This window comes from Pteropus vampyrus, unplaced genomic scaffold (genome assembly GCF_000151845.1).
Source record: "Pteropus vampyrus isolate Shadow unplaced genomic scaffold, Pvam_2.0 Scaffold497, whole genome shotgun sequence".
Taxonomy (NCBI): domain Eukaryota; kingdom Metazoa; phylum Chordata; class Mammalia; order Chiroptera; family Pteropodidae; genus Pteropus; species Pteropus vampyrus.
In genome coordinates, this window is record NW_011889278.1 from 268,909 (window position 1) to 278,087 (window position 9,179).

At 32.3% G+C, this 9,179-nt stretch overlaps 1 pseudogene; it reads right to left on the bottom strand.

The window, feature by feature from the left end:
• Window positions 1-8,850: 8,850 nt before the first annotated feature.
• LOC111732834 lies at window positions 8,851-8,969 on the bottom strand (annotated as a pseudogene).
• Window positions 8,970-9,179: the final 210 nt, after the last annotated feature.

The following is a 9,179-nucleotide window of genomic DNA, read 5'->3' on the forward strand; positions in this document are numbered from 1 at the left end:
CAGACAGCATGGAAAATAACTCATAGGGCAAATGAAAGAATCAGAACTCAAAATGATATCTATAAATTTTATTGATGTGCTGAGATTGTGTAATCATATACATTTTCTGCATTAGGTTAAAATAATACAGCTACTTAAGTATATATTAGAGAAAACTCTTTAATGCAATATACTTTTAAGATTTTAGGCTATCACAAACTCAACAAAGCACTAAGTACACTATGATATAACTGGCAAGAAAAAAAAAGAAAAGAAGAAAGGACTGGAGGGTGGGGAGGATGGGAGGATGGGAGGTAAAAAGGAAGTTAGGACAAGACTTGAAGGAAGAAAGGAAGGAAGGAGGAAAGGAAAGAAGGAAGGAATGGAGAAAGGAAGGAAGGAGGGAAAGAAAACAGAAAGAAAGAGAGAGAGGGAGGGAGGGAGGGATGGGAGGAATGAAAGGAATGGAAGAACAAAGGAATGAAGGAACCAAATGGAAAAGAAAGATCATGCAAGCTCAGGCTCTACTACTGGATCTATAACATTCAGAACAAAGGATTTTGTTCTTTCACTGGCCAGCCAACATCTGGAATTATGTGGGCCACACTGCATTTTGAAAACATTTAGAAGTGGGTGGTAACATATCTAGAAGCCATATCATTTAAGAAATAATTAAATAACTGAGTTCCTTTTTTATCTTGAAAAAAAATGAAGATGAGATGAAAATGTAACTGTTTAAATATCAGAAAGGCAGTCATAGGGGAGATTGATTTATTTTTTTATCGTTTTAGCAGGAATAATGAAGATCGAGTTGCAGAGATGCAGATTTCAACTTCATATAAACATTTTCAAAAATACATTGGCTATCTGTGTATCAAGTTAGCTTATGCTTAAAAATAGCCAAATAAAATGCAGTCATCTATTTCTTTTCTACTGCCACTCTATCTTATTAGTTGTAAAATTCTGCAAATTCTATATCCTTAATAAAATGAACTCTATCCATTCTCTTTCCAGAAACTCATTTCAGTTCTCATCTTGTGTCCCTACTTCTAGATTATCCCTCCCCAACTCTATCCTACTCCCACTCTGAGCTAACTTTCTAACATTACATCTGACACTAAACTCTCCTGCTCATAGCACTTTAATGGTTCTCAGGAAAATATCTAAATCTCCTAGCTCTGCATCATAATGTGTCTCTTTCTATATTCACAAACTTTTCGATCACAATTTCACTATAAATATATATAATTCAGCTTCCTTTCTCCAGCCACACAGACATATTTTTAAATCTACTATTCTATGCAATGCATTTGCCTTTACACATCTTGTTCCCTGTACCTAGAATGACTTCTACTTATTTCATCAGGCTAATTTCTACCCATTTTTTCAAAACACATATATCTAGTGTCATTTTCTCAGGGAAGCTTTCCCCGATCTCAGCCTAATGTTGATGATAAACAAATATGATTAAGTATTTACTATATGATAGACAGATATGAGACTCTATTACCTATTGTACCAATGCCTATATTTTATTATTTCTATTTTAATATTTATATTATTAATATCTTAATATTTCTCTTATAAATATTTAAATATTATATTATGAATATTTGCCTTTGCTATATTTTCTATTTATATTATCAATAAATAAATATATCCATATACACACATTATCACAGTGCAAAAGTAATTTTGTATCTATTGCCTCCCTCACTAAACTGTAAATTCCTGAGGGAAGAAAATATAATTAACATTTTCCTCAAAGTTAAGTTCATTCCCTGCTTATAGAAAGAAGGAGTGGATAAATAAATGAGTAAACAAACAAGTGAACAGTCTTATAGATTTCCAGAATTGATTGGGTAGGTAGAGCAGAAGTTAAAGCTTCCTTCCAGTGCCAAGAGTCCATGTCACTCTTTTATTCATGAAATATATTCTAGTGAAGTAGTCATTTCCAGGACAAATAAGCCTATGGTTAAGGGTGCTGAGTAACTGTATTAGAAAAATAGAATATAATGTGTATCATAATGGAATCTTCATGAAAATAGAAAGTAATCACTTAATATAATGAACAAAATGAATCTTTATCCTTTGTTATTTTGGGAGTATATGTAACTCTACTGCAAACAGAATTACTTCTTTTTAAAGAATAGATCTCAATCATCCAGAGACTCTTTATAGTTGTTTAAATAGTGTCTCCCCAAAATTCATGTCTACCCAGAATATGACCTTATTAGGAAATAGGGTCTTTGCAGATGTAATTAGTTAGGTAAAGTTGAAGTCATACTGGATAGGTAGGACCTAAATCCAGTAACTGGCATCCTTTTAAAAGCATAAATGTACACACAGAGATACACATTGGGAAGAAGTCCACATAACAACAGAAGCAAAGATTGCAGTGATTCAGTTATAATCCAAGGAATGCCAAGGATTTCTGATGATCACCAGAAGCTAGAACAGAGGCATGGAATATTTTCTCCCTCAGAACTTCCAGACTGAAGTTAACATGACAACTTGACTTTGGACTTCTGGCCTTCTGAACTGGGAGACAATAAATTTCTGTTCTATTAAGCCCTCAGTTTATGGTAATTTGTTACCACTGCTCTAGACAACAAAAATATTTGGAAGTAAAACAAATTATTTCCAATAATTTCTTATTCTAGGAAAGTCTGTCTTGCTGTAATGGGTTTCAGAGATAGGGTATTATAAACTTAGAACTCAAAGAAAGTCATGGTGTCTTGTCAACCCACCAATTTAACAACAATGGAAAAAGTTTTTTCTTGCCTTCTACCTAAGTAAAGTCCCTCTGGAGTCTGAACTCAGAGTGAGATAGAAAGCAAGAGCTAGTGAAGGTTTTTGAAGAAGAATGTTAAACTCAACTTAGTTACAGGCTCTGAGGTTGATTCTGAAAGTAGGTCCTCTTTATGAGGGGGTATAAAGAGGGCATAAATCTTTTGTATCCCAAAACTTATCTTCACTTTAGTCTTCAGGCATTGTGACTCAATCAATTCTATTCCTCCTGGGGCCTCAAAGACTATATAGATTTCACAGATTCATCAATATCAGTCTCACTACTGCAGCATCGCTAAGGTTTAGTTATGTGAAGGGAGCCTGTAGCTCGTTATTTCTCCATCATGTCAGGAAATCTAGGTCTCCTTTTTCTCAATATTTTCTTTTGGTGTTAAATCATTTTATATGATTTAGTGTTTTTCTTTGTTTTTTTAAAAATCATCCAGTGATTGTTTTTAAATGAACTCAGGTTTCTGGAAGATAGTAGCTGGCAAAAGTAGAGAACACTCTGCTGACAGTGGTTCCACTTGAGAAGTTGCAACTCGAGTGACCTTTTGCATTTGCTCTTTTCATAAACTCGAGGAAATCATTGAGTCACCTGGATGTCATTATCCAAGTTTTCTACTGTCTTTGTCTTTTCACACTACATTTTTCCAAGGGATAACAGAGTAATACTGATAGTAAAACATAAGCTTTACTGCTTCATCCCCAAATCTAATATTTGAAAGCACTTAGTTTCTACTGATTACTGACATTAACTTATTGTCCAGAAATGTGGCAGGGAACAGACATCGAATCATCTGAAATGACACTTCAGTGAGCAGAAAAAAAAAAAAAAAGATTTATTCAATCTTCGAACTTTAGGCAAGTAATACAAGCTAGCTACCTCAAATAATTTTTCCTTTCCCCGAGAACAACAACAAAGCCACCCTGTACTAAAAGGAATTATCAAGCTTTGTGAAAAAAGATTAACCAAGCATTTTAGAGTAGTCATTGTTAGAGCACCATGCAAAATTAAGATCACATAAAACTCTAATAGCATCTATTAATTGCCTGAAGCCTATTAAGTCTCGCAGATCAGGGAGAGCAATGCTATGCTTGCTGGCCGCACTTTACAGACTCCTCCGTCTGGCTCTTTTACAACCACCGTCTCCTGCAAAAAGCTTTGTTCCAACTTAAAGAATTGAAGCAAGAGTAACTCCTTTTTTCTCCCCAGCTGAGTTTTAGCAAGTAGACTTTAAGTTACTTGCACGCTAGGGAGCAAAACACTAATGAAAGCATATGAAAAGTAATGTACCTAAGGAAAAGGTAAATGATAATAACCGGTGCACAACTTTTTACGACTTGGGACTTTAAAGTGAAAAGTACTTTCTATAACAATAAATGTTCTGTGTTATATAATGTTGCAATAACACACTAAATAACTGAACAATAGTTGTAATTTTTCCTCACTGCAACAAAACAGGTTCAGAATTGGAAAATTAAATTCTCTTTTTCCCTTTACTGTTTCAATTACGTGTATATTAAGCTTTGACAGATCCCTTTAAAAATATTGTCAAACTCCAAAAATGAATATTTTAAGTTATTGTTGGACATGTTTTTGTCCTGTTATTTGTTTTAGTTGAGAATCAGATATATGAGCGGATATGGCCATTGGTTTGAGAGTGAGAAATGACCCAAGAGACTTACATTTAATTACATTTTGGGAAGCTGATGATGTACTGTCTGTGTAAAGAAATTCTCATTATTCATGTAAGAGACTATAGATTGGAACTTGGTACTATTGAAATCCATGTTCTGTAAGTTTGTCATGTGTATGACCAAATGCAATGAGTTATATAATTCCTTAATTCTGCTACTAATTTATCAAAAAACAAACAAGCCCAAACCTCTTAGGTCATTCAAAAAAGCATCAGAAATTCCTTCAATGCAACTACCACTAATTAAATGATCAGTGTGATCCCTGTACATGACAACTTATTTTACGCAAAGCAATCATTATCTTAACTATTAGATGAACATCAAATAAAAATTCTTGTGTATGAATTCACTCATATTTTCCAAATGCAATAACACGAGAGGCTTAGCCATCCCCACTGTCTTTATCAGCATTCCTCAAATACCCCAAATAAACACAAATAAAATAAAACAGTATTGTGTTTTGCAAAAATATTTCAAGACATGTCATCTAACTATCACTTACAAATCAATACTATCTGTCCTATATAAGAAATTCTGAAGCTGTGTGTTTTTTATGTAGTCTGAAGTCAGAACAAAATATGGCTAAGGTCACAGGATTATCTTTTGTCCTAAAGTCAGGAAAAAGTACTAGTAATTGAACCTTTTGTTCAAAAAATATTGTTTCTTACCAACCAAATATTATTTTTAATAAATGTAGTTTTATAGTCATATTAAAATTTTTTACTCACTCTTGATTTTTTAATTAAAAAAAATTAAATTGAGGTATAATTGACATATAATATTTTATTAGTTTCAGGTGTACAATATAATAATTTGGTTTTTGTGAAATGATCACTACAATAAGTCTAGTGAACATTAGTCACGATACATAGTTACAATTTTTTTTCCTGTGATGAGGATTTAAGATATACTCTCTTAGCAAATTTTAAACATTCAATTTAGTTTTTTAAACTATAACTATAACTATTATTATTAACTATATAGTTAACTCTGTACATTACATCCCCATGAGTTATTTATTTTATAACTGGAAGTTACTACCTTTAGACTCCCTTCACCAGTTTTGTCCACCCCTCACTACCACCCTTCCTTGCCCCACCTCTGGCAACCACCAATCTACCAGTCTGTTCTCTGTATTTATGTGTCTTTCTTTTTTTTAAGATTCACATATATGTGAGACCATATAGTATTTATCTTTCTCTGTCTGACTTAGAATAATGCCCTCAATGTCCATCCATGTTGTAACAAATAGCAAAATTTCATTCTTCTTAATGGTGGAATAATATTCCTATATAAAGAGAGATGATATAGATAGATGATATAGATATAGACATAGGTATAGCTATACACATGCATGCATACATACATATACACATACTTTTTTAGATCCATTTATCTATAGATAGACACTTAGGTTGTTCCTATATCTTGGCTATTGTAAATAATGCTGCAATGAATATGGCGGGGGGAAAATACTTATATATATATTTTTTTGAGTTACTGTTTTCATTAAAATCTATGTATTCCATAATTTTGATGAATTTCTTATCTAAACAGAACAACTATTTCAACAGTTTAGCAAATCAATGATCCATCAGCTAGTTTGTCAAATGTTTAAAAAGAATTGTTAAAAAGAAGAATCAGATATTATGATCAAAAACCGTAATATTCGGTGTCATTCTTATTTTTTCTTTTATAAACATAAAGAGAGCATGACTTTTGCATCATTTTCAGTAACAACTAATGAAGGAATCTCAATGTAGAGATAATAAAACACGGCCAGCATATATATGGCATTCCTATTTCTTATGTTAACAGCAGTCACTGTTAACAAACCATGTCATTTTTTCCTTCTGAGCCTAGAGAAAACTTTCAATCTGTCTCAATATGGTGCTTCAATCAGCTACTATCAATTAAGAGCTGGTGTTCATGCCAAAATACTTTTGCCATCTCTGTTTAGTGGTTAAACTTTTTCTTTATCTTTTTTATGCCAATCAAGGAAGATTGGCTCTTTGCTGAATAAAATGGCATTTAATCACATTCTATTTCTTAAGAGATTTTTTTATTTGAATAATTTAAAAATCATCATATATAAGGCTATGACATAAGAGTGCGTGCTATGTAGGCAGTTTGGTAGTGTCAGAGGAAGAGAGAGCAAAGAATTTGTTCATGTGCATTGCAAAAATTTTTAACTATAAAGTTCATAATGGTTTATAAGGAAATTTCGTTATAGTCTTAATCATGAACTTCTTAAGAACCAGACATATGCTTTAAGAACTTTAACATTAATTTCTTTTCATTGTAAATTTAAGTTGCAGTTTGCATTCAAAACATGTTTTGTTATCATTTACTCTTTATTGCTTAAGTTTGTAAAATATGCATTTTTCATGATTAGTGTTATGTCATATTCCACAGGCCTAAAGACTGATTGTGGCTCTAAGTGACTCATTGAATCAAAAGCACAGTTATATAATCCCTTTCATTCATGTAAAGTTGTTACTTAAATATCAAGATAATTTTTATAGTTATTTTTCTTTAAAATACATGTATTTACTAATATTGATTCATATGTCTACCAAATCCTTTGGTATACAAATGTCAAATATTTGAGCAACATGGTGCTTAAGTGTCCTTTAGATCCAACTGATCTTTAAAATCCCGTGAATTTAAATTTGATCTTTCATAAATTCAATGTTGGCTAGAATGTGATGAGATTTATGAGATCTTTATATTCTGATATATTTTTGAAAAGCTGTTAGAAAACTGTAACCTATATATAAGGCTGACATTACACGTTATCTAAAATTTACTTTATGTAACAGTTCTTATCTAATATTTCCCTAATATCTGATGTTTAGGGACTATACAATTAAAATAGCTATAGTAATTTTTTTAATGTTGATATTAAAAATGGTAAGGAGGTAGCTTGTTTGTTCTTTATTAAAGAAAATAAGAGACTCTCAGGAACTTGAGGGTAAATATTGAAGCTATCTGTTAAATTTGAGAAATAGAAAAGTGATAATAATTAAGACTTATTTATCTTGTCAGATTTAAGAAACAAAAGCTACTATTTGGATCATGTCCCTGGGAATCTAGAAATTATGCAATAATTTATTTCTCTGTTAGTATACCATTTTTAAAAACTAAAAACACTGGGCATCTGCAATAAACCTATTTTGCACTGAAAAATGTTTTGTATCAACTTAAGTGAAAAACTCATTTTTGGCACAATATGATTACTTTTGAAAGCAACATTTTTTTGTGGTACATAGTGAAAAAGATTTGTTTATTATCACAGAGCTTATATCTTCTCGCCAAAGAGAAGAGGAAAACAATAAGGAAAAGGAAGAAATATTCTAAGTAAACACTCATAAAAGAAGGTATATAAGTAGCTCACAAACACATGAAAATGTTTCTAATATGCAAATGTTACTTTAACATATAAATGTTATCTTTAACATTTATACTACAAAACATCACTTTATACCCACTACCATAGCTAAAATTAAAAGACTGACAACAACAAACATGGTACAGATTTGGAGCAACTGGAACTCTCAGACTTTGCTGTTTGGAGTAGAAAATGGTATAACCTTTTGGAAAACTCATTGGTAATGTCTTAAAAGGTAAATTACATCTACTTACCCTAAGACTGCAGTTTTACTCTTATGTATTTACCCAAAAGGAAAACAACTCTCCAATGTCTTGGAGAAACAAGAGACACAGTTCTTTTCCACAAGAATTAAAGCCAAATGAAGTTTGTTAACAGTTCTTCCAGGATTTGCTTAGGCTATCCTGTTCTTGCATTAATCCTGATTTGCTATCCCTATGCTCATCTTCCATGGTTCTCTGTGCACTGACTCCTCACTACTACTTTTTTTTTTGACATACATATTAAACACACATTTTTGGTCTGAAATGATACCAAAAGCAAACCAAATATAAAACAAGCTCTCTTTTTATATTTGATGCTTATTCTTAGGTTCTGCAAAGACTACCATGAGTGTAAACTATTCTTCCCTTATCTCCCAGCCTCTCAGAAACTTGAGTAGCTGGATCACCCAGTTTCTTGTCCAGAATATCATGCTAAGAAAATAACAGGTGGAAAGAACTAGTGACCAACCACTTTTTTTTTTAATTTTTTTTAGATTTTACTTGCTCTCTTGTTTTTTTTTTTTAGTATATTATATCATCTTCTTTGCCTTTCATTTCTGTTTTCTCCATATCACTTTTTGCTCTTTTTATATTTAAGATTTTGTCTATTTTCTTTCACAGCTCTTTCCTTTATACGGTAGTTCAATCTATTTCCTCATCTTGTGGTTATTTCTTTTCCACAGTTCCCTAAGTTCACAAGATTCTTTACTTTTTTTTTTTTTTTAATACCTACAGCACCTGATCTTCGTAGCTTGTCTCCCATCCAAGTACTCACCAGGCCCAACCCTGCTTAGCTTCCAAGATCAGATGAGATCGGGCACATTCAGGGTGGTATGGCTATAGTCGATCTTTCTTTTTTAAGATAATCACTTTTTCATAAGAGCTGTGGATTCTTCACGCCAGAAGCAAAGTTTCAAATAAGGATGTGAGCAAGCACAAAAGGTTTAGCTGGGAATTGATTCTGGGAAGTGGCAGTAGCGGGGCAGTGTAGTGAGACGGAGAAAGCCTATAACAAGTTGTGGAGAAAGCCTATAACAAGTTGTTAACAAGCAGAT